This window comes from Orcinus orca, chromosome 1 (assembly GCF_937001465.1).
Source record: "Orcinus orca chromosome 1, mOrcOrc1.1, whole genome shotgun sequence".
NCBI lineage: Eukaryota > Metazoa > Chordata > Mammalia > Artiodactyla > Delphinidae > Orcinus > Orcinus orca.
Window position 1 is genome coordinate 16,720,840 of NC_064559.1, and position 24,138 is coordinate 16,744,977.

The 24,138-nt window shown below is 38.9% G+C and overlaps 1 long non-coding RNA gene across 1 annotated transcript in view; it reads right to left on the minus strand.

Annotated features, from left to right (window-relative positions):
- The window catches only part of LOC125963574 (uncharacterized), a 34,664-nt gene extending 12,847 nt beyond the window's left edge, over positions 1-21,817 (minus strand). Inside the window, exons 1-2 of the long non-coding RNA XR_007475735.1 lie at positions 21,655-21,817; positions 15,716-15,814 (exon numbers count right to left, since the gene is read on the minus strand). This is a non-coding gene — a long non-coding RNA (uncharacterized LOC125963574). The remainder of the gene's footprint in view (positions 1-15,715; positions 15,815-21,654) is intronic.
- Positions 21,818-24,138: the final 2,321 nt, after the last annotated feature.

Below are 24,138 nucleotides of genomic sequence, written 5' to 3' on the forward strand. Positions count from 1 at the left end.
TCCTGTGATGGGCCAAATTAGTAGAAGGAAAGGACAGGAAATCGATGCCTCGAGGAAGAAATGAAATAAAAATAGGTTTCATCTTAAGCATGTTGTTTCCTTCCATTTTATCTTGGCATCAATAGATTTTGTTTCTTTCTATTTCATCACTGCAACAATAGACTCCTCCCATTGCCTCTGTGCCCCAGAAATGTCCCAGCCTTGGAGGCTCTCACCAACATTCCAGAAGAATCTCTGGTTCGCTTCTTTCTAGACTCACTCTGAGTATTGGCTAAACCTATGGTTCACATCTAGGATGGGGGTGGGGGGCAATCTGCCCCCTTGGGAACATTTTGGATGTCACAGTGATGGGCGGGAGATGCTACTAGCATGTAGTCATCCAGCTCAAGGAGGTTCGATGTAGTTTACATGGTCTGTTTACATGTTTGTTTTTTGCTTAAGTCCTTGAAATTAAAGACCCTATATTATTCATTTTTGTTCCTCCAGCACCTAGCTCAACGAATGTTCCTTGAATGAATGAGGAAACGAACGAATGAGAGAAACAAGAATTGTGTGTGAATTATAGACGGTGTTTGATGGAACTAAATTTTTTTTAATTTATTCTACTTTGTTAAATAAAAGATTTAAGGGACACTTTTGAATTTAAGATTTAGAGGGGTTACAAAAATGGGAAGGGATAAGGAACAATTTTTTTTTTCCCAACAACCTCTCAGATTTATCTACTTCAAGAAACGCTGAATTTTTGACAGTTTTTGCGATGGATGAAAATGGCCAAGGAAATAATTACCTAACAAAAATCAAGAGGCTCTTCAAGCCCCTTTTTAAGAAAATCTGTTTTCTTAAGTGATGACTATCAGAATTTGCTTCCATGACCCGAGACAGGAACATGTTCAGAATTATAAAAGCAACTTAAAAGAAAACCTTTCTGGAAGCCTATTTCTGTCAGAATGTTGTAATTTTCTTTAGAAACTCCAGCTGTTCCACAGCTCGCAGTTAAATTAAGTGTAAGCACTGTTAAATAGGAGGTAACCATTAGAATATTAAAAAAAATATGACTAGCATCCAATGTTTTAATCAAATAATTTGCTAATCACTCAGTATGGTGTAGCTTCCCAATCAGCCCCTTGGTTAACTCCATCCTCCCTGCAGCCAGAGACTTGCTTCTGTTTCTCCTCTCCTCCTCTTCTTGCTTCTCCTCCCCTCTGCAGCCCACTGGGCCCTCATTTCTCTTTGCAATGTTCCTGGGAGCCCATTAAGGAGTGCTTTAATCCAAGAGAATGTCGATGATCAAGAAAAATTAAGCTCCTAATAAAAGCAAAATCAGAAGAAATTTGGACAAAATGACTCACCGCATCACAGATTTTGTTTACTAGTGGGTAATTAATTCTCCACATATGTTGGGAACATCTGTCGCCGTGACCTGCCATCGGATCTGCGAAATGACTGCTGTGCCGTTTCCCCGCAGGTCATTAGCAGAACTCTGAAAGGAACCTCCTTCCCCCTGCTCTCAGCCCGGGCACCTTTTCCTTGAGCTGGGAGGTTCTCCATGTAAGTTCCTCAGAGTGAGATGCCCTCCGCCACTTTTCCCTCCGTCACGCAGCGGGTATCTCTGGCCACCTCCCGTTTCCCCCCACTAGGTGGAAAGCAATAGGAAAGCAGCTACCTGGTGGTCATGGAGAAAAATAAACTGGTGGCCCAGGGGCTAGAGGAAGGCTTTAGGCTGTCAGGGCTGTCAGGCTCCATAGAGGCAAACGTCTTCAAGAAGAGCTGAATGGGAGCCAGCAGAAATCTGGATGTTTCTGACTTGTAACTTCCCAGTCTAATTGGTGAGAAATTGGTCTCAGATTTCTAGGGTACCATTGCCAAGAGACCTTGTCTTAAACTAAAGATGGCAAAGAATGGTTGGGAAGAGGCTTTGGCAGCCATTAAGAAATGCCATTCCTTGGTTGGCATTCAAGCAATTCAAAGCAAAGGGGAGGGGAGGTTAGTGGGAAACGGGGAGCACTTGCCCCTGGCAGTGAGGTTCTGATAAAAGGCCAGCTCTCCTCCTGGCAGCTGTAAGAGCCACCAAGTATCCTGGAAAGCCAGAGATGAAGAATCACAGATAGAAATTTTAAAGTAAAATGGTGACAGGAGAAGGGACTTTATTGGCCATCGAACAACTATGGGTTATGAAATTTCCACACATTCTATGCTTCCTCAGTGCCCCAGACTGAGCGCACTTTCTTTTTTTTTAGTGGTACGCGGGTCTCTCACTGTTGTGGCCTCTCCCATTGCGGAGCACAGGCTCAGCAGCCATGGCTCACGGGCCCAGCTGCTCCATGGCATGTGGGATCTTCCCAGACCGGGGCACGAACCCGCGTCCCCTGCATAGGCAGGCGGACTCTCAACCACTGCGCCACCAGGGAAGCCCTGAGCGCACTTTCTTGTTGGTTTACTTGTCTGTCCTTCACCAGTACAGGAAACTTCTTAAATCCTGGGAATTGGCCTTTCTTTTCTAGCATCTTACTACATTCCCTGTTACAGAATTGATATTCAAAAATGGATGATAGATGAAAGGGTGGATGCTATAGTCGTTCCTCATTATAATCCTGCAAAGTAGATATTATTCTTTCCACTCTTCTAATAAAGAGACTGAGGCTCAAAGGGTTCAAGGTGAGCCAGTGTCCCAACTCAGCTATGTCTGCTCCCAGCATTATCCATGAATATAGCTGTTTCCTGGGAAGGTTGGGTGATGTTCTCCCAGAAAAGAGAAAGACTTGCAACTTCTAGTTAAATTATTGAGTTAACCTTATTAAAATACTTTTTTTAAAAGGCACTTATAGTGGTGAAGAGCACAGATCTTGGAGTCACCCCTAGATTTCATTCTTGGTTCTGTTATCATCGTGAGAAAGAATGGCTGGGATTTCAGTGAGGAGTATACATACAATGTATGAAAAGCGCTTAGCACAATTGCTTAATTAATTGTGCAAAAAAGAAACCCACTGCTTTCTGTCTTGCTTTTTAAAATTACACTAAACATAATTATGTAATTTTAATTGGCACATAATTGGCACACAATTGGCATTTGTCACCTGCTTATGATGATGGTTCTTATCCATACTAACCCCCTTCTAGTTACTAGAATCGTGCCTAGTACATTTATAATGATGTGAGTAGTTATTTCTAAGTGTTTGTTCAATACCTGCTTTCTTTTTTAGAGTCTGCAGTCCATGATGGCAGGGGCTGTTTTATATGCTATAGTGCCTACAGTGCCTGGCTGAATTATTAGGCTTGTTGTTGAGTGAAATCAGAAATAAATAAATCAACTCAAACGGATCTAATTGCCTCTTCAAATAACTGTTTCTTAGAGAGCCTCCTACAGAAGTTCTGCTCAGTACCTAGGACAACTTTTTCCTAGCCAGCTTTCCAGCTAGTTTTTTGGATATTTTTGAGCAGGGGTAGAATATGAAGTTTGGAGTATAATTTTCACTTACTTGCATGAGAACTAGACAAGAGAAATTTTGGACAGTAGAAGAATCATGAGCTCTGGAAATATAGAAAGTAACAGGGCTCTTCTCTCATACGGGGACCCCATGCTCTCTTTACCTCACTTTTAACAAAATCCAACTAAATTCAACTGCTGTCCATAGTGACTGTGGTCCACATAGCCACTCTTTGTTAAGAAGCATAAGAAAAATGGGTTATGATGGCCAATATGATATACTTGTGTCAATTTCAGACGAGGTTGAGGGTGCACTGGAGCAATTCTATTATTTAAGGAAGCACAAGTAGATATTTTGGAAAAGTGATAGGAGCAAGGACATCTTTCCTACACAAAAACAAATGAAAAACAAATGTCGAGTCTCCTTACTGAATAGTAAATGGAGAAGCATATTAGTATAGGTGGAAAGGACTTACTGGTCTTCTCAATTCCACTCCCATAGGCCCATCACTTTCAGAGGGATAGACTGGCTAAGCTCTTCTAAATCATAGCACAGTCTGGGAACATTTTTTTTTTTAACAACAAATTACATATTACTATTCTCTGCACTCATACACCGCACACTATTTTTTTTAAATTTCAAGGACATTTTGCCATAAAAAAATAACAAAAATATATTTAAACACATATAGACCCAAATAATCAAACTAACAAGGCAAACATTTATTAATGTGCACATCCTACACACTTGAAGTTCCACATCACTTGAATGTATTGTCATCTATCTTGTATATTATTATAAATTAGAAAACTTAATATGCCTCCTTTTTTTTTCAAATTTGAGAACTTTATGGAGGGAATGTTATGAAATACTAAGTGTACAACAGAGTGTTTGATTTTTATTGCCAAAATAATCTGTTCACTTGCTTCAAAACTGCCGATTTTCAGCTAAAGATCTTAAGGGAACTCAAGGTTGCTTTTTCTGTTATACTTTTTGTGGGGGGAAGCCTTTATTTCTTAATTTTTTTTTTTTTTTTTGCGGTACGCGGGCCTCTCACTGTTGTGGCCTCTCCCGTTGCGGAGCACAGGCTCCGGACGCGCAGGCTCAGCGGCCATGGCTCACGGGCCCAGCCGCTGCGCGGCATGTGGGATCTTCCTGGACCGGGGCACGAACCCGTGTCCCCTGCATCGGCAGGCGGACTCTCAACCACTGCACCACCAAGGAAGCCCGAAACCTTTATTTTTGAAGACGCCTATGGTTATTCTCCCAGTAGTTTGTCTATTTAATGGGTAATTATTTTGAAGACTGCAAGCTGACATTTGTTCATTTTTTTATTTGGAGTTTGTTTGGTGTTTCCTTTTACCACTGTTTTTGAGCCCTAACAACCTCTGATAAATCATTTCAATTTATTCGAATTTAACAAATACTTATCGAGTACCCACTATGTGCCAGGCATTATGCTTAGGGGAAGGGATACACAAACTCATAATACAGTCTCTGCCTTTGAAAAGTTTACCACAAATGTAGACAAAATTAAAATAATATTTTTAAGTTATTTTAAATTAAATAATTTAATTGAATGACTCAGTAAGGGAGGTTCAGAGTGCTGTTAGATCACTGACGAGGGAATTATAAGTCTAACTCTGATTGATGGAATTGAGATACTCCATCAAAGAGGTGATATTTGAATTGAGTCTTTGAAGGATGAATAGGAGTTCACTGAGGGGCACCATGGTTAGGAGTATGGACTCTGGAGCTGCCTGGGTTCAAATTCCAGTTCTGCATGCTTAGAGCTCTCCTTAGCACACTGTGGTGTTTTAAAAGTGTTAACAAATAAGGAGAGAAAGAATAACCGATGTGAACCAAAGAGTGAAAAACTATGGAGTGTCCAGGAACCAACCACTAGTTCTATTGTGGGCAGAGTATACTTTATTTATTGGCTGATCCTTTCTGGACATCAGCTACGACATACCTAGAAAAATGACTCTCCACTGGCATTTTCTTTCCTGCATGATCTTTCTTTACTCTCACACATTGCTGATTGAGTGTCCTTACGTAGCTGCTCCAGGTGACTCCCCACATGAAGTAGCTGTTGCTTCCTATTCAGTTATACACCTGCCATTTGATCTCACTGTGTATCTTCACAGGCAGCTTAGTCATTTCTGGTGAAATTTTCATTTACTAATGGTCTCATGGGTATCTTTGTCATTCATTTTTACTCTTTTCTGACACTCCTGATTGCAGAATGTTGGGGTCATCCATGCTTGTGGAGAAAGAAGTGACAGATGGGGTTTGGCAGGCTCAGAGCTCTTTGCTCTTGACCTCCCTAACTCCATGTTTTATGCCATCACAGCCAGGGCTCTATGTTCTTCCTTTCATGTAGGGACTTATCTTGTTCTTTCATAGAGGGCAACATACTCTGGCCAAAGCTCAAGTCTTCATGCTCTCTACCACCTAGACTCATCCCCTTGGGTTTCAAACTCCAGGGTCAAACTATGGAGAGCTTTCAATGACAAACTGAGGAATTGAAATTTAATTCAACCAACTATGAAAAGCTGTTAAATATCTTTGTGTAAGAGAGTGATATAATAACCTCAACGACAATGTAAGTTTGGAAAAACAGGAGAACGAACTAAGAAAGAAAGGTTTAAAAGACAGGACAAGAATGAATACATCATGGAAGACAGAAAAGGAGGAATTTTAAGTGTGAAAGTATAGAAACCACTACCAACACTATTCTGTGAAGATTACACCTGACATTTTGAATCATGTGATAAAAGATTCTTCTATGACCATATTTTCAATAGAGTAGAAATGGAGGGTAGATTGTGAAGTGTTAAGAAGTTAGTGGATATTGAGGGAGATCAGACAACACTTATAGGTAATTTGGGGAAGCATGGGGTGAAGATAATTAGACTTACTAGGTGATGGCTTAAAGATATCACTGGATTCAGGGAAAGGGCTTTCTGTCTGAGAGATGTAAGCATACTTATAGGCTGAGAGGAATGTTCTAGTACAAAAGAATGATTTAACAAGGAGGTAAGAGAAGGTATAACAGAAGGGAGATGGTCCAAGAGAAGGAAGGGCTAGTTTTAGGTGTGCAGTGATGAACGTTTCTCATGCAAGAGTATGTTTTGGTGACCAAAATATTAGGATATTTAGAGAAAAAGAAAAACAACGATTCAGTCTAATACCCATTCCAATGTGTGTGTGTGGTGGGGGAATTGTCCCCACGCCCACAAGCAATTCTCTGACACGAGCTGGGTATCCTACAATTTAACTCATTTCTGGCACTATCTTCTTAGAGATAGTGTCAGATCCCACAGGTTAAGGGCTCAGTCCTACAAGACTGCCCCTTTCCCCCACCACATCCCCTACTTCAGTTTCCAATCGCAAGCCCAAGTTGTCACCTGTGCTTCTGACCAAGTGACTTCAGGTGGGGTGTCCAATGACCCCCTCCTTGGGTTTGATTAATTTTCTACAGCCACTCACAGAACTCAGAGGAACATTTTACTTACTAGATACAGCTATTAAAGGATACAACTCAGAATAGCCAGATGGAAGAGATGCATAGGGCACATATGGGGAATGGGCACATTCCGTGTCCTCACCAGGCACGTCACTGCCACTCTCCCCACATCTTTATGTGTTCACCAATCCAGAGGCTCTCCTGATCCTTTTGAGTTTTTATGGAAGCTTCATTACCTAGGCATGGTTGGTTAAATCATTAGCAATTGGGAATGATTCAACCTCCAGCTCCTCTCCCCTCTCTAGAGGTCAAGGGGTGGGGTTGAAAGTTCTGTCCCTCTGTAAAAAATTAATAGACAGAAACCTCAGTTAAATAGAGTGGGGAGACCAGAAAGGGGAGCTCTCATGCCTTACAATGATAGCCCAACAGGAAGAAGAAAGACTCCTCCTCTTTCCTGATAAATCTCAGCCAATGAAAATCCATAGACTCCTTGTCTGCTACAGCCTCCCGACTTCTTTTTCCCCTCTATAAAAGAGTTCTCCCCTTGTTGTGCCGGGACTTGCACGTGGCTTGCAATGGTTGCAGACCCCAAATCGAAATCCTCAGCTTATCCCAAAAAAAACCCATCTTTACTGTAGAAATATCTGGCAGTCTATTTGTTTCAGGTTAAATCACATGGTTAGCTCCCCTGGCAACCAGCCCCCATCCTTAAGTGGTTTCCAGAAGTCATCTCACGGACACAGTAAAAGACACCTTTATCACTTTCATCATTTAGGAAATTCCAAGGGTTTTAGGAGCTCTGTGCCAGGAACAGGGATGAAGACTAAATATATATTTCTTATAAATCACAATATCACAAAGATACTTTGTCGATTTATCCACAGAGATTAGCATCTTGACTCTTCAAAATACATCTAGAATACAGGTTTAAAGGGATTTTTACTTTTTATAATCCAGCCATTCTCTAGTGCCTATTTTATGCTAGTGTCTATAATTAATATCCAAATGTCTTGATGAATGTATAGAAATTGTTTAATTCACTCTCTTGTAATCATTCAGTCCGTTTTATTCTTATAATTATGAGGGACAAGATTAACTGGAAAATACTCTCCTATCAGGATTCAGCCTGAAGAAAACAAAAACACAAACATCATAGAACTAACTAAGAAGAAGCTATTTTCAGCAACTATGGTTACTTTTGTAGTGCAAACCAAGCTCTGGAGGGAGACAAACAGTACCAGGAATGCATTGTGTCAAACAGGGTGAGGGCAAAGCCTTCCTAGTAGGAAGAATATTCTCTCTTTAATAAAAGATAAGTAAATGGATGTTTAGCTTATGCTAATTCCTTAGAATGAGCCACTGGTGGGAACACTGAAAAGGAATGAAACACCTGCTGTCTGCTTGTTCCAGGACAGGGAGTCATCCTGACAGGACCCAGTGTCATCACTGCCCAGCAAAGCTAGAGGAGCTCCAATCTGTGGGATAAGGGAAGAGACTTATCCAGTGCTGATGTGCAGACGTGGAGTTCAAGGGTGTGTGATTGTGAACAATGGAAAAGGAGAAGACTGAGGAATTGGGGAGAGGGGGCTGGAAACATCTACTGTGAACCCTCTACTTTCACAATCCTGATGACCAAAGAGCCAGCTAAGTTCAACAGGGAGTCCCAGCTTCCTCTTTGTGCAGACTGAGACTTGTCCTAACCACCTTCCATCAAAGAACTTCAGAAGCCTCTATTAAACAAATGCTTTCAAGTAAAAGAATATAGTTATTATTAGAGCAACTTTGTCAACATTAACCAAAGCATAGGATTATGGCTAATCTTGTAGAAATAGCCACAAGTTGTCAGAGAAGGTAACTAGTTGTCAATCTGATTTTCAAATGAATAAATATTCCAGATATGCCTCAAAAAAATCCAGGGGTTACACATATGACACACTGAAGAGTATAATGGTTCACGGTGAACTTGCCATGTTCAAAACTAATTTTTCTTACCTTTGACAAAAAGTTTGCTCCACCAAAAATCTTATACCCTTTCTAATTAATGGCCATTCTTTTCTCCTAATTGCTCATCCTGACTCCTCTGTTTTTCTCATATTCTTCTTCCAATCAGAGATTCCATCTAACCCTCTTTTCAAAGTATATCCAAACTCCTACCACCACTTTTATTATTTCCTTAGTACAAACACCAAGTGATCTCTTGCTAGATCTTTGTAATATCCCCCCAACCGATCTTAGTGCACATAAAACATTAGCAAATGTTTTATGTGCCCTTGAAAAGGGTGGGCACTCTCTTGTTGTTGAGTGGAGTGCTTTGTAACTGCCAGTTAGGTCTAGTTAGTGATAGTGTTGTTGAAGTCTCCTATATATCTAATGGTATTCTATTTCAGGGGTCAGCAAATTATCTTTATATGACCTGCAAGCTAAAAAAATAGTATTTACAGGTTGAAGCATTATTTAAACTTTTACATACACACACCTACTCACACACACACACAGAGAAATATACAATAAAGACTGAATGTGGTCTGCAAAGCCTAAAATATTTGGCTTTTTAGAGAAAGTCTGCCAACTCCTATAATCTTTCTTAATCAATTATCAAGAGAAGAATGTTGAAATTTTGAATTATAAATGAATACTTTTCATTCTCCTTTTCCCTTTCTTTTTTTCTTTCTTTCATTCATTCATTCTTTCTTTCTTTTTTTCTTTGTCATCTATTCAGGTGCATACTAATTTAGGAATGCTACTGAATTAACACTTTAGGATTAAGAAATGTTCTTATTAACCATGATAATATTCCTTTCTGGAAGATTACTTTATCTGCTATTAATATCTGCACTCCAGCTACACTAATACTTTTTCTATTCTTTTACTTTTATCCTATCTGTGTCTTTATATTTAAAGTGGGTTTCTTATAGACAACATATAGTTGAATCGTGCTTTTTTTATCTGATTGAAAACAATTGCCTTTTGATTGGAGTGTTTAGATCTTTTATATTTAATACAACATGATTGGGTTTAAGACTATAATTTGTTTTTTATTTGTCTCATATTTTCTTTGCTCTTTATTTTCTCTTTTCCTTGCTTTTTTGGGATTAAATAAGCACTGTATTTTTTTCACCATTATTGTCTCATTAGCTGAAACTCTTTTTTTTTTTAATGGTTGCTCCAGATTTACAGTGCGCATCTTTCTCTTTTCACATATTACTTTCAAATACTATTATCCTACTTAATATTTAATGTAAGAACCTTAAAATAATATAATTCAAGTTCTCTTTTATGTCATTTATGCTATTGTCATACATTATATTTTTATGTATGTTACAAACTCCACAATATATTGTATGATTTTTGTTTTAAATGATCAATTATCTTTTAAAGAAATTTTAAAATGACAAAATTTATTTTATTATTTTCCACATACTTGCCTTTCTAGATATCTTCATTTCTTTGGTTGATATGAGCTTTCATCTTGTATAATTTCCTTCCTCCTGAAGAACTTGCCTTAATATTTCAGTAGTTCAGGTCTGTTTGTAATACATTTTCTCTGCTTTTGTCTACCTTATAATGTCTTTATTTTGCCTTCATATTTGAAAGATATTTCACTGGATATAGAATTTCAAGTGGCCCATTTTTATATTTTAGTACTTAAAAAGAATGTTCATTGTTTTCTGGCTGCAGAATAATGCTGTCATTTTTGTTATGTTCCCAATGTTCATTTTTCTCTGGCTGCTTTTATGATTATATCTTTATCACTGATTTTCAGCCATTGGCCGTAACATATCTTATTGTAGTTTTATTTATATTTATCCTTCTTGGGGTTCATTGAGTTTTCTTTGACTGTGGATTGATATTTTTCATTAAATTTTGTCCATAATTTTGTTAAAAAAAAGTTTACCTCTTCCTTTATTATCTTTTTTTAAGCCTCTTTCTGGCACTCTGATTTCACTCATGTTAAAACACCACGTATTGTACCAAAGGTCACTAATGGTTGGGGATTTTTTTTTTCACTTTTTCTCTCTTTGTCTCAGTTTGGCTAATTTTTATTACTATGTCTTCAAGGTAACTGATTTTACTTTCCTGCAATATCTAGTTTGCTGTTAATCTCAAAATCTTTTTTGATTTTTTAAATTTTTCCTTTCATTTGCTTTATTTTTTTATTTCTAGAAGTTCCTATTTTATCTTCCATTTCTCTCATATGTTCATGTTTTCCTTTAACTCTTCGAACATACATATAATAGATGATTTATTTGCCTTGCCTGCTAATTTCATTATTTCATTTCTGGTACATTACTATTGACCAATTTTTCTCCTTATTATGGATCACATAATATTCAATATAGTTTTATATACATATATATCTATTTTTTTATTCCCTGCATGTCCCTGCTATATTATAAGCTCCACGAAGCAGAAATCTTTGTCTATTTCATTCAGTGATGTATCCAAAGTACATAGAAAACAATCTAGCACATAGTAGTTACACAATAAATATTTGTGAATAATGAATGAATTTTCTCCATTTGTATTGCTCTTAAATTGCCTTCTATTTTCTTGATGTTTTTCTTTCTTTCCCTAATTCTGTCTTCCTTCCTCTCTTAGTAATCTCGGGGACATTTTTGTACTTGATGTCGTCTCAATGTTGGGCCTTTTTTTTCTCTTTACTTTCCATCACCCAGTCTCATATTCATGCTTCCTTATCTTAGGGAACTATTTTTTTGGTAGGAAACCTGGTGAACTTATTCTTTTTCTCTTAATTTTACAACCTTTGGGGATTTCCCCCAAGAAACACAGACATAGAAAGATAGTGAATTATTTTTTCACAATTATCAGAAACATATATGATGTTGCTCTGGTAAATACTATGCAAGAAATTTATCCATAAGTGGGCCTTGCCCTCTAAATTAATAATGCATCTCACCTTTTGTGCTTGCTGTCATTTAATGCTAAAAAGGCAAGTCACCACCTTTCTATGCTTTAGTGGAAGGAAACTTTGTCTTGATGTTTATAACGTTTGGGCTTTCCTACAAGTTCTGCTACTAATAAACTCTAGGATATTTAGAAAGTCATCAAGTTGTTTTCATTTCTGCTTCAACTGCAAAATAAAGGCAGTATAAAGGGGACACAGGAAACTATAAACCAATCCCTATGTTATAGCTGTCATGTATTTCTCTTTATTTCTCTTGAACACCACCAATTGAAACAGCACTGGCTTAAGACCTGAGGAAGCCCTATATCCTAAGACTATTGCAGTGCTCACCTTTCCTCCTCCACTATACCACTGTGTGTAAGGTTTTGAAAATTCTGAATAACAAAGTAAGTATAATGTAGTTCAATAAAGTTTTCATGTCCTCTGCATTGTTTATTTATATGTTATAGTATAAGCAATTTTCAAGAAATGTTGGTATGTACCCTACTTTGGTGGAGCCCTATGCCAAGTTTGTTTGCTTGAGAGGTTATCCAGAACACTGTGAAGTGGGCATTGCTATACCCAACTGAGATTTAGAGGGGGAAATAACTTTATCAGGGACATGCTTCTGGTGGGTGACAGAGTCTGGGTAGGGAGTCAGGCCTTTCTAATACCAAAATCCCTGAATCTGTACTATCCCACTCCACTGAGGATAAAATGAGGTAGCAGGCAGCAGCATTAACTACCAACTCTATTTTGAAATGAGTATTTATGAAAGTCCACAGCATTGGATATCTTGTCACTTTTTGATGAGAGGTCATCACTGTAAAAAAATCAGCATTATCAACAGTAATTACCTATGGTATTTCATCAATTCCAATAGGTACTTTTCTTTAATATGTTAATATATGTGAAATCAAGATGTCTCTTACAATAGTGTCTTACATGTAATGAATTCTAGTAATATGTGTATGTGTGGGTGTTTGTTATGTATCAGACACTATTCTAATTGTTTTGCTTAATACTGTCATTGTTTAATATTCCCATTAACCCTACATGGTGGTGATACTATTAATCCCATTTTGCAGGTGGAGAAGGTGAGGTATAAAAAGATTAAATAGTGGCTCAAGGTCACTAGAGCTTGTGTTCTTAACCAAAAAAGATGCACTACCACTCATCCCAGGAAAAAGGACAGACTGGGCCAAATCGTGGCTGGAAAAAAGCTGAACTCATAAAGGTTATCAAAGGTTGACTGCATTATGTGGGCATCACTTCCTTCCCTTGTTCTCACATCTTCCTTGCAAACTTCCTCCTAGCACTGTTTTTCCATCTTGGATGTTGGCTCAATTTCTGTAGTGTCAAACACTATGTGAAATAGGAAGAGAGTAGGGACAGGTGTGAGAAGAATGTAGTCCTGGAAAGTTCTGTGTTTTGCTCCCTGAAGGCAACTTGGCAACTCACCAGTTGACTTGTGGGACATGCTCAGGTCTGACTTCTCTATAAAATAAATAAACAATAAGGACCTACTGTATAGCACAGGGAACTCTACTCAATACTCTGTAATGGCCTATATGAGAAAAGAATCTAAAAGGAGTGGATATATGTATATGTATAACTCAATCACTTTGCTGTACAGCAGAAAGTAACACAGCATAGTAAATCAACTACACTCCAGTAAAAATTTAAAAAATAAAATAAAATTCTTTTCCCTCCCGTGTTTCTCAGTCCTGAATTCAGCGGAAATTTTGTTTTCCATTTTGCACTAAAACCAGGGAAGGAGAACTGAATAAGAGGAGGAGAGAACTGTGCCAATCATCCAACTATACCTTCCAAACTCTGGTTAAAGTGAACATTAAAAAAAAAAAAAAAGCCTACACAGATGTAGTTCATATGATAAATCACTTTTTAATCAGTGATAATTTCACATTAAGTGCTGAATAAATGCCCTTTGTTTCATACTTAAACTGTCAGTGACTAACACAGGGAGGGCAGACTAGTGACTGTCATTAGAACAGAGAAAAATCAATACCATTTTTAATTAAAGGCAGGCAGAGCCAAGCTTTGAGACAAGCAAATCTCCTTGTTAGTTCATCTCCCCTTTCAACTCTTTCAGAAGTTCAGTTCAGAAGTTAAGAGACAGCCAATTACAGGGATGGAGTGACCCAAATGCATTGGCAGGGTGGGAGTGGGGGGCGTGAGGCTGGGGGGAGGCAAGCAAATAAAGAAAACAGAGGGAAACACTGGGAAATGTATGCGTTTCCCTCAGCCAGTCCCTAAGGGACAATCTTACAGTGTGATAAAAAGGCAGATACTGACGTACACTACCAAGATGATCTTTTTACTTGCAGACTAAAAGAGAAATAAAGGAGAGCCAGACAATTCTTGTCAGTCATACTTTATCATGGTTTAGAAGCCAGCCCATGACATTTTAAAAATGATCCCTTTTGTATTTACACTTTAAACTTTGGATATTCTCCCTTTGTAGAACAGGAGTCTAGCAAGACAGAACCTTCTGTCTTGTATAATCCAAGATAGAAGTGACACTCCATCCCTTTTGCTGTATTCTGAGTGTTAGAAGCAAGTCACCAGGCTAGCCCACACTCAAGAGGGGATTTCACAAGGTCGTGAAGAAAAGGAGGGGTCATTGAGGACCCTCCCCGAAAGCTGCCTACCACAGACCCTGATACAAGATGATTGTAATCTATTTGGAGAAAGAATACACATAAATTGGAGCAATATGAGAAAAAGAAGAGGTAACATTTAATCAAATCCCCAAATATGATACAGTCAATGCGTTCTAGGGACAGTCAGGAAACATGGAAATGACATGGAAAGAATTTAATTCATGAAGGCTGATGGTACTTCGCTAAAAGTACAGCGACATCCAGAATCATGTTACCCATTCCCTTCTGGATGTGTCAGAATCATTCTATAAAGGACCCTCAGGAGCCTCTCCCTAGTTTCCAGAGTTCTGTTGGCTGCATATCCACTTTCTGGTTATTGCTCTTTTATTCTTAGCATGAGAACTCCAGCTTGGTGTTTTTGCAATCAAGTGCTTTTACCAATGAGGGTCTCTAGGATTTTAAGTAATAAAACAAATCATCTCAAACTGGATAAAAAAGAATCCAGTGGCAATGCACATAATTCAAAAGTCCAGAGGTAAGTTAAACCTCCGGTTCGGTGTGATCAAGAAACCAGCTCTTGTTTCTGGAATTTTCTGAGTTCGGCCCTCCTTACTGTGTTGGTTTCGTGTTTTGACAGCTTCATCCGGGGTCAAGATGGCTGTTGACAGCAGCCAGAGCAACATAGGTCCTCATTCGCATCCAGAATTCCTTGTATTCCCCTCATCCTAACTCAATGTATTGTTTTCACATTTGCCACTAATTTCTGCCCGAATTCTAATGTTTCTGGGAAACCCAACAAAAATCGGCCCTATTTATGGGTTAAATTAACACCTTCATACAGGACAAAATCTATTATGATAACAGTAAATCAATGGCGAGTTTTCTAATTGTTGCTGTTAAACCCCTTTTAAAAAGATGGTTACGAATTTCAGGTTTCCTAACTTTAGATCAAGGCAAGGGAGTCCTTGCCCCCATCTAGCCCTCCACAGCCCAACGCTTCCCTGCCCCCATTCTGGAGGTGCTTTCTTGGAAATTTCCAAGTTCTATCTCTCCTGTCTGGGACCAGGCAGGGTGCCCAGAGCCCAGGCAGGGACCCACGTGTTTCTTCTCTCTCTGGGGTGCTCTTTGATGCTCCGCCCGTGAAACTGGGCAGCCAGGATGGCGACAACATGCTGAGTGCAGTGACCCTCACTCACATAGGACAGAAGGAGGAGATAAGGGCTCTCCTCTCTGCTAAAGGACAAAGCGTCCTGTGCACCCTCTGCCTCCGGCAGTCGGGATAGTCACCCACCTCTTTACAAGCTCTGTGCCACGTGCCAGGCAGTCCTGCGGTGGTCGCTGGCCAGCCAGTCCAACAGGCTCTCCCAACAGCGTGCCTTCCCGAGGTGATCTTTAAGAGAAACAGAAAACATTCCTCGTGGGCACTGGATCTCTCTTCTCGCAGCGCCCATGGGGTGCAAAGGTTCAAGGGCAGTCGTGATTAGATCTGTTTATGTGTAAAATTCTGACTGGTAAATTTCACATGACCAGAAAATAAAATGTTATTCACGTTTTCCTGCCCACTCTTATGTCCTGCGACTGCGGTCATCCTCAGAGAAGCATGGTAACAAGCTTTGAGAGTCACTGTTAACCGGCATGCATGGGTGACTCCATGGATGACGTGAAGAGCATTGAATAAATGATATTAGGGAACTGCAGAAGCAAAAATGATCTCTATAGTTTCAATACAAACAGGTTCTGAAGAACCATGGTACTATGAGTAATAACAGCATTGCTACATTTTAGATATGAAATTAGCTTGGAATGGAGCATTTGACAATAAAAAACACAAAGTGATGGTTTCTGGGCTTGAACAGGAATTAATGATACCTGTACACTAAGGAGAATCTCCATGAGCCCTGACTGAACAGTAAGCAAATATGTAAGTGCCTCTTCCCTACCCATTATTCTAAATCTTCATTGATAAACCACTATATTTCACATGGGCTCATGAATTTTCTAATCAAATTGTTTATATAGTCAGGAGCCCCATAAAAATATTTGTCCCAGGTTCCGCACACTCTAGGGACACCCTGTATATCAGATTGCTCACTCTGGAATGACTAATTAAATGCCATGGAATACAATGTAATATATAGTATAATGTAATATATAGTATAATATAATATAATTAACATAATATAATATAAATTGTAGAATTCCTGAAGCTTCATCACCCAAGTTATTATGTAGCTTACTATATAAATACAGTAAAAAAATATATATATATTGTTTATAAAAATATATATATATATCTGTATATATATTCATGAGACAATTTGTCCTATGAGAAACAAATTTGTCCCAATATGGTTTATGCAGGGCCCAACCACAGAATTCTTAATGGTATTTGATAGATATTTGATAGATCCACAAATTCTAATTCCCAGTGACTATACAATCATCAAAACTTCTTGGTGGCCTCCGTCGTCTTCCCTCAATACCAGCTTCAACTGCCCCTTCTCACTCTCTTCAAGTCACAATATTCCCTCTTTCTTATGTTAGCCCTTCCCCATACCTCTATGCCATACTTTTCCTGAGCTCCCATTTTCCTACCTTATTCAAATCCTATACTCTTCCAGGGCCTGGCTCAGTTCATCCTTTTTCTGTAAAACCTTGAATTGAGAAGTTGCAGTACCCCTGAAGAGTCTAGAAATGGTGATACTGGTTCTACCAGTTCTTGGTAGATGAACTACAAAAGTGTGGCAATTCCTGTTTTGTCTTGGGATTTTCTTTAACTGTGTATGTTCTGTTCTCTTTTGTATTGCTCTTAGCAACTGCACAAAGTTGATTGTCAGTACGTTTCTATTGATCTGTAGATGAATGGCTTGCCTGGAATTCCAGACGGGCCTTTGACCCAAGAGGTGATTGGATCAACTACAATTATCTTCAGAGTGGAGTGAAGGGCTGGGGGATAAAGTGTTATATGTGTGTGTGAGAGTGAGAAGGGGGAGAGAGAGAAACACATGTGACTGCTGGATAATACTATATGCCATATATTGGTTTGTGTGAAGGGTATTCCATGAATAGTTACACAGTGAAATATGACCTAAAAACAAACACACAAACCAAAAAACCCTCATCAGTGGATTTTTTACAACCTTTCTTTTGCAATTAGAGAATAAAACAACAAAGTAGTTTCAGCTGATGCCCGTGGTAACTAGTCCCTAATTTTTTAAATCTTAAGGTTAATTTCCATAAGTTCAATTTGGCAATACTCTAGGGCTTTGATTTTCTGATGAGCACCGACTTTCCTGGGAAAGGGATTTATTGTAGAGTCTCTGGATTATTTCTCACTTGACTGAAAGTTCTTTGAGAGCACAGCCACATTATCCTACCTGTTTGTAAGTCTTTTTAAAATAGACTTTATTCTTTAAAACAGTTTTAGGTTTACAGAAAAGTTGAGAAGATAGTACAGAGCTTTCCTATATACCCAAGCACCGAGTTTCCCCTATTATTAATATCTTACATTAGGATGGTTCATTTGTGACAAATAATGGACCTATATTCATAAATTATTAATAACTACAGCCTGCAAACTAAAAATTGGCACTTGCCATCTGCCTCTGCAAGGATTAAGTCACTAGCAACTGACCTTCAACACAACCTGAAAGGAGTTCAGGGTGGAGATCAGGACGGAGGCACTCTGTGCTCTGGGAAAAACTGGCAGAACAGACTTTTAGATAGATATTTTCAGGAGAAGATTTTATGAGCCCAAATTCTTGCATCTTCTCATATCTAGAAAAGCACCAAAGTCATTAACAGAGACATCTGGCCCTCATGATTAGCAGGAACCTTCATGAGACTAGCAAAAACCTTCTGCCAAAATGTGTGCTGGATTGCATATATCCCCCTTCTCCCAAATCATATATATGTTGACCCACCTCCGCCAACCTCTAGGGAGCAGTTCCTCAGAGCTCTCTGAGGTGCTGTCTCCCAGGCTATAGTCCTCATTTTGCCCCAAATAAAACTTAACTCACAACTCTCATGTTGTGCATTTTTTTTCAGTTGATAAGTCTATACCTTATTAGATTTCCTTAAGTTTACCTAATGTCTTTTTTCTCTTCCAGGATCCTATCCAGGACACCATGTTTCATTTGGTCATCATGGTTCTTTAGGCTGTGACAGTTTTTGTGACAGTTTCTCAGACTGCCTTTGTTTCCATTGACCATGACAGTTTCGAGAAGCTGTGGTCAGGAATTTTGTAGGCTGCCCATCTATTGGAATTTACCTGTTTCTCTCATGATGAGTCTGGGACTGCGGTTTTTAGGAGAATGATCCCAGAGTTAACGTGCCATTTTCATCACAATACATCAAGGATACATACTGTCAACATGACATCACTGTCAATGTTGACCTAGACCAACTGGCTGAGGAAGTGTTTGTCAGATTTCTCCACAGTGAAATAGGTCTTTTTTCCCACTTTCCTACTGTCCTCTTTGGAAGGAAGTCACTTTAAGACCCACACTTCCCAGGTGGAGTTTATTCTCTACTTCCCTGAGGATGCAGTTTCTGCATAAATTATTTGGAATTCTGCTATACAGGATATGTGTCTCTCCTCCCCTATTTATTAATTAATATCAGTATGGACTTGTGGATATCTAGATATTTATTTTATACCTTAGGTTATAATCCTAGAGTATTTTATTTTGTTGCCCAAAGTGTTCCAGCTTTGACCATTGGGAGCTCTTTCACTTGGCTCCTGTATCCTTTTTTACCAAAAGGAAAAAGCCCCCATTACTTTCTTGTTGTTTTGTTTTGTTTTGTTTTGAGCATTTCCTTAATTTCTGGTACATGTCATTCATTTTTGCCCACCTCCAACTCCTAGTACCTCAATTAACTACTTGTTAAATAAATATAATATATATTGAATTATGGTACAGCTTACTTTGCTGTCATATTTATCTGCAGTTTAATTCATAATACAAAACCAAGAATGTCTCCAGCTGTAGCTTCTCTCTTGTCAAGATACACATGCCACCTATTTTTTGGCCAAATATGTTTACATTTCCCTTCCTGAACATTTCTCCTCCATTCCAGTTATTGGCAAGAAATCTAGAGACATTTCAGCAACATTTTCGTGTTTTTACTTAAATAATTCTAAGAGCCTTCTGAAATGTCAAGAGTGTCAAAGCAAAACTCTCAAAGCTCAAATGACTCAAGGGCCAAGTTAGAGGTAGGGACTGATTTCACTCTTCTCACTTTAGGTCTCGCTGCCCCATCTCCCATGACCAACATAAAACAGGCCATCAACCCGGGAGTTGGAAAAGCAAAGCAAAGGGCCCAGCTCCAGTGTGGGTAGATGTATGAAATTTATGTCTTGGATCAACACAAGTCACCACTGCCTTCTCCTCCCATTTCTCCTCCACCACCACCCCCTCCCTGTCTTGCTTCAGACAATGAATTTCCAGGGAGTTTTTTTTGCCTTGTGAGCTCCTTGCTGATCTAATGCAATTGTCCACTGGCAGAAGCGCTGCGAGGTGCAGAATAAAGTAATGAAGCTAATTTGATTTGCACTCTACCCCACACCCTTAAGATCTGCATGTCTTTATTGTATTAGATTCCTAATGAGATTCTCAGTCTGCACTCCAGCAAGGGCCCCGGAGCACAGTGGCTGTGTGACGGGTTCCTCTCAGGAGATTTTTTTCCCCATTTACATCCCATCTTTAATGGATATGGACCTGCCTGCCCTTGAGTCAGAAGGTGACCATATTTGCCTTGCTGAGCTCTCCTGGGCAGGAAGTGGGCAAGTGGCCACTGCTTCAGAGAAGAGTGGGCTTTACCTTTTCAATGCCAGGAGGGAAAACATGGTAAAAGGTTAGTACTGGGCTGAACAGCTCATGGCAAGAGCTCCAAGCAAATTTTCAGTCTTAAATCATGTTTCAGAAAGAGATTTGCTCCTGTGTGGGAAGGTCTCGCTCTTCTATGTTACCACCAGCGCTATAAACAGTGACCAACAAAAACAGCATCTCAAAGGGTCTTCCCCAGGGCACCAAATTCCCTGGACCATTTCAGTTGCCCTTGAGGTGGGTCTATTGATACCAGATGATGTCCTGGCCAAAGTCTGGCTGGCGAGGGACCATTTGAGTGAGACATAAACATGAAGTTTATTCAGGAGAACCCTGTCCCTCCTTCTCCACCAGCCACGATGAGCTTTAAACCATTTCATAAATGTCTATTTCTCTAGCCTCTTTTTGTATACACCAGGATTTTTGCAGTGTCCTTGACATTACTCTTTTCCTATTCTCCAGATCCAAAACATTTGATTTACCTGTCCCAAATTATAACCTTAGCCAAGAATATAGTGTGATGTAATTTTGCTTTTTTTTTTTTTAGTCCAAAGGCTGCTTTTGAACTGGCTGGCAACCTTGCTGGAAACTCTGATTTAATTAATAGAGCACACTCAATGATACAGTTTAGTGAATTATTTTAAGAGCCAGGGTTGGGGGACAAACACTGGTAATTTGTAATATACAAGTTTATTGTTCCAACATAAAAGTGTTTTTGACAGTTTCAGAAAAGTGGGGGAACAAAAAGACACTGCGGTCCTACCCAAAGAATCATTTTATAAAAGCAAACATTGTTCAGTTTGCTTTAGGCCTCTCTCAGATCCCTGATATCACGGGAGGAAAGAAAAAGCAAGGTGATTGGCATCATGACGACTTTTCTTGGGGGAAAAAGGTAGTTTATACCTAATCTAAGGTCTTTAAGAGGAATCTATCAGCTTTGGTTTGGCTCTCAGTGGACAGGTGTCTGTATCATAGAAGCACCATACATAATTCACCACCAGAGAGCCCCAGAACTTAGCGAGAAGACTAAATTACCTGTCACGTCCAGAAAAGGTGTTCCCTTCAGGTCAAGGTTGAAAGCTCTGGTAAACCCGTATGAGGAAAAGCACATCAGTCCGTACTTAAATGTCAGCACCGTTTCTCAGCTGTTGGAAATGCAGGCTGGCTATTTACCCCTGAAATCTGCCTACCTCGTTTGCAGGGCCAATTAACATCTTATTCTGAAATCAGATCGGAAAGAAGGAAGTGAGGTTGTTTATTTTAATGATCAGAAACCACTTTATGTCACATCACTGGATGCTGGAGAACCGTATTCTTTTCATAGAGCGGGTGGGCGAGGGCATCCTGTCGGACGTGTGAGCCTTTACAGCTTACACGGAATACAAAAACATCTCATCATTACCTGGGGATAGAACACCGAGCCTAGTCCCAGGTAGACTCTGACTTCGGAACACAGTTCATGAAAGGCAGGTGCCATCTGGCTGTCATTAGTGGCTGATTGTGCCTCTCTCCTTGAATGACTAGTGAATTGACTCCTTGATTGGCAGGTGATGTGGAGCCGGATGGAGCCTGTATCAGGGAAGACAGGAGAGCTTGTGTTTCACCTCTATAGTCGGGGGGGGGGGGGGGGGGGGGGGGGCGGGAAACCTGTTGGAGGTATCACACGTGGATTTCACTTCAGATTTATTACCTGTATTTCAGGAACTTTGTTTTTGTGACAATATAATACAAATAAAAAAGTAAAAGAAACAGACCTATCAGATGAACTGGGGGCAGGGGGGAGGATGCTTATTTCCTTTAAGAAATATTTTCTAGGTTTAATTCTGAGGGCGGCGAGAGGAGACTAGTTGTATAGTATTTTTAACTTTTCTGTTGCTTTAAAATTTCTTTATAAAATGAGGCAAATTTGTAGTTTCAATTAAAGAATTGAGTTTTTAAAGTTCATTTCTAATAAGATAAAAATGGTGAATGCTCAAGATTTCTGAGATTTTTTTATATAGAAGAATGTTTTGTTATATTCAAACATCTTAATCAAATTAATAAAAATTGAAATTAAGCATCAACTCGGCAATACCTGAGAAATGTATTTGGTGATACAAAGGTATTGTGTTTGGTAATGCAGGAAGGAGAGAAATCACAGTCACAAAAATTTCTAAAAGCAAGAAGCAAAATGTAAGGCAACTGAACGTTAGAATTATCAGATGTTACTTGATAAATATTTGATTGATTAATTAATTGAGAACTATTTGCCCCAACTTGGAAGAAGCTTTGGTGATTAAATTCAGATGATCTCTTAGCAGAGAAAACTTTCTCAGTAAAAGATAGTGCTTTCAAATTGTGTGGGTGGAAAAAAGTGTCATTTTAATTTGGTAAGCTCAGGGGAGGCAGAAATTAAAATCATTAATTAATTCAACAAAGAGTATTTCCCATGTTTTTCAGATTAATACTGAAAATGTTGACACAGATTAATACTCTCTCCAGAATATTATTTTGTGATGATATACATAAAATTAATGATTTAAAAATCTAGTTTTATAAACATACTTAATTTATAAAAATGAATTAAATATAAAAAGCTCTTGTTAACTACTGATTGGGAAGTAAAAGCTTGTTTTTCTCATTTACATATACCACTTGTGTGAATGTACACTTTATACATAGTTACACAGTAAAAATTTTGTTTATATGCCTATTCCAAGCTCTTGGTACATTTTTACTTCTAAATAATCCTATACCTAAGCAAATGAAAATGATTTTAATGAAAAACTGTCTGAAATCAAACATCCCTTCTATATATATATATATATCGCATATAGAAGCTGCAAATTCCTAGGTGACCTCACAATATAGTCACTGCTGGGTATTTGCAACCCTTTGATGCTGTTAATACGGGATATTTGCATAACAGGGATTATTACACAGGGAACATCTCAGGAAGCAGGATATGAAAGGAGAAGAAGAAGCTTCCACTGCTATCATTTCAAGGCTGATTTCTCACTTTCAGGTTAAATGTTTGGAAAAGCTGACTTCATGCTTCTTGTTGAGATTTCCGGGGGATTGGGGGGAAGTATGTGGAAGCTTAGACTGTGTTCTGTTTTGCAAGGGTGCCTGCCACTCCTTTGTTTGGGAGAATGATTTGAATGGGTCCCATGACTTAAAATACCATCTATATATACTGACAACATCCACATTCATATCTCCTCCTTGGATATCTCCCCTGAACTCCAAACTCATATATCAAACTATTTACCAGACATCTCCTCTTGGAAGTCCACATTTCAAATGCAACAAATTCAAAAACAAACTCATGTTTTGAACTCATAATTTTCTCTTCCAAACCTGTTCTTCCTACAGACTTCCCCACTATAGTTAACAGCAAATCCGTCAATAGTTAACACATAATATATAACATATAATGTATAGTTAACATCAATCCAACCTTGAGTCATCCTTGATGTCTCTCTTTTTGTCACACTCTACATCCCTTGTGTGATGAAATTCTATTACCTTTAATTCCAGATGTATCTCGAATCCAATCACTCTTCATCAACTCTACCACTACCACCTCAGTCCAAAGCCACCCTGTCTCTTCATGGATTGTACTCATCTCCTGATTGGTTTCCCTCTTTTGTTCCACCCACCCATCCCCACCCAATCCATACATTCTATTTTCACAAGCAGCCAGACTGATCTCTTTTTTGTTACTGAGTCCCAAGCTCATACTGCTCACTGCACGACAGGCCAATAAATCAAGAGACGAGTTGTTGAGGAACTCACAGGAATAACGACTTTATTCAGAAAACCAGCAGACTGAGAAGAAGGTGGACTAGTGTCCCAAAGAATCATCCTCCCCTTGTTAGAATTCAGGCTTCTTTTATACTAAAAG